Source organism: Myotis davidii, unplaced genomic scaffold (genome assembly GCF_000327345.1).
Source record: "Myotis davidii unplaced genomic scaffold, ASM32734v1 scaffold646, whole genome shotgun sequence".
In the NCBI taxonomy this organism is placed as follows: Eukaryota; Metazoa; Chordata; class Mammalia; order Chiroptera; family Vespertilionidae; genus Myotis; species Myotis davidii.
In genome coordinates, this window is record NW_006296801.1 from 513,675 (window position 1) to 516,491 (window position 2,817).

The window sequence follows — 2,817 nt, forward strand, 5'->3', positions numbered from 1 at the left end:
ATTCTCTCCCATCACTGATGTCTCTCTCTCTTTCTCCCTCTCCCTCTCTCTCTGAAATCAATAAAAGTAAATTTTTAAAAAAAATTTTACATATAAAATGGACCTGGGTTGGTAGCGCCCTCAGATGCCTGACAAAGAAAATAAAAACCCTTCCTGGTGGCAATGGCAGAGACTCCGCACGAGTCCAACAAACTCAAGCTCACAATCTAAAGTACATATAAAATGGACCTCGGTTGGTAGTGCCCTCAGATGCCTGACAAAGAAAATAAAAACTCTTCCTGTAGGCAAGGGCAGAGACTCCATACGAGTCCAACAAACTCAAGCTCACAATCTAAAGTCACAAACCACAAAAGGACACAAAGTACCATGAGCAAGAGTCAACAGATCCACACCACCTCAGATACTGAGATTACTGGATATAGAATATGTGTTTAATGTGCTTAAATCAACAAGAGTGTTTATTTAAAACATGAGCAAGAAGATATGATAAAAATCACCAAGCAGACTTGAAAAAAAGCCAGATAGAAATTCTAGAAATGAAAAATAAAATAACTGAAATGAAAAGTTACTGAAACTTAGTAGGAGTTGAGAACATGCAATCAAGGGAGCAATGTTGTACTATTTTTTATAATTTTGGCAAATATTGCTAATAATACACCAGATGTGTGGTGAACCCTGAGGTCCCGCTGGGCAGCTGATAGTTAAATACAAAGTTGCAGACTTTAACCCTTGAATGGACCGATGTGTTCTCATCACTCCTGCACCACTGAAAGCTCACCGGTGCTCTTAATGTCCCCACATTACAGGCGAGCGAAGAAGGGTGACACAGCTAGGAAGTGATGACGTTGGAGCTGGACTAATCCACATCAGTCTGACTACAGTGTACATGGATGCCCTATCTCGACCCCTCCCAACATCCAGTTCACATGGATGCCCTATCTCGACCCCTCCCAACATCCAGTTCCACTGATGCCAATAACTAGCTATGTGCCTGGGGCAGCTCACTTCCTTCTCGGGGCCTGAACTTGTTGTCTATGAAATAGAGAGGCAAAACGGATGAAGAGAACTCTAAGTCTCTCCAGCTCTGAGTCTAATGAATCCACTCACTTCAAATGTCATTTCTGAAGCTCATTTCCAGATGCTTCACAAAGTAGCTAGCTTCCTGTCCTGACACCCTCAGCCCCCATTTCTTTATTTATCAAAGAAGACCTTGGCCCTGTTCCCAAGCTTCTTAATTCTGTCCCTCTTCCCCTCCTTTTTAACGAACACTTCCAGGCTCTTTGGAAATCCCAGACCTCAGCCTCATCCATAAGCACTACAGTACGTGTATCTAGCAGATAAGGACTGCTTTTCCACCCTTCTTCTGGGCCATCTGCCCTTCCTTGTGGCACCTCTTCCCCAACCTTTTCTAAAAGTCACCCTGCCAAAGCATTCCTGAGTGGGAAAGTCTGTCCCAGGCCCCGTGTGCATGGGCAGGGGTCACATGGTCTTTAGGAGCCCCTGCTGGGGGCTAGGCCAGTACTGGCCATGGGGGACACAGGGATGAATGGAACATGCCCAGCTCTCACTCAGTTCCAGTCAAAAGGGTCCTTACACATCTGCAACCCCCACCTCCCACACACACCAAACATCATACATTTTCTTAGGTCACCCTTATTGGAGCCAGTGGAGGGACATCTCCATTCTCATGTACCCCAAACCCCTCAAGATCTCTCCCCAATCCACAACCCTGACCTTTCCTATTGTTTCCTATCTCAGTTGTCTGAGCCCAAAACTCCAGCAGTAATCTTACACTCTGCTTCTAATCTCAACCCCTCCTCCACACCCCCCAAACACACAAATAATCAGTGACCAAATCCTGGTGATTCTAAATCTTTGGTCAGTTCCATGGCACCCTGACCCCCTCAAATGCCCTCCCCCAACCCAGTCTCTACTCTGAAAACAGAGTAGTTTTTCTTAAGTGCAAATCTGATCTGTCTCCTCCTGCATTAAACATTTCAGTGACCCTACATTCCCTTCCCGATAAACTCTAGACTCCTTAACAAGGTCTACTAGGCCCTTTGGCTGGCAATAGGCCAGAGGAACTGCTTGCTACTTCCCAAACCCCGCCCAACCAGAGCAAACTGGGCCCCCTTGCCAGCAGGATCCACTCATTCCCCACACTCCCTTCACTCAGTATACTCATCCTTCAAGTTAATTCCTCCAGGAATCTTTCTAGACAGGTTGTCTTCTTGTGATCCCAGAGGGCCCTGTACTTCCAGTCTGGTAATGACCTATCTTGTAATTCCCTTTATCATCTGTATCCCCATTAGACTGTGAGGTTCCTAATGGAAGACAATCCCTGATTCATCTTTATAGCACCAGTACCTACTCCAGGGCTCCTCATACCGGGATGCTCTATAAATGTCTATTGAATTGAAGGGAGTTTACCACAGCACGGATTTATAGGAGCAGCTGGTATTCTGATAAAGGCCAATTTTGCCCTACCTGGCATCATGCACATGCTGGCTCCATCCCCTGTCCGGTAATTCATTCAGACACTTACTGAGCACCTAGGGCAGCCCTGCCACTGAGCAGGTGACTTTGTCAACAGCCAACAACAATGACGTTAACATCACCAGATGGGAAAGAGCCAGTCTCCCCACCCCTGGATCTGCTTTCCCTTCCCATAAACCTTCAGATGGCACCTCGCCCAGGAGAGATTGGAATGCCCTGCTCCTAGAGCGCCTGGGCCTTTTCCAGATCCTCCCCAAACTCTCCTTACCCACGCCCTGGGAGTGGGCAAATGGACTAAGTATCCAGCCAGAGGGCAGGAGA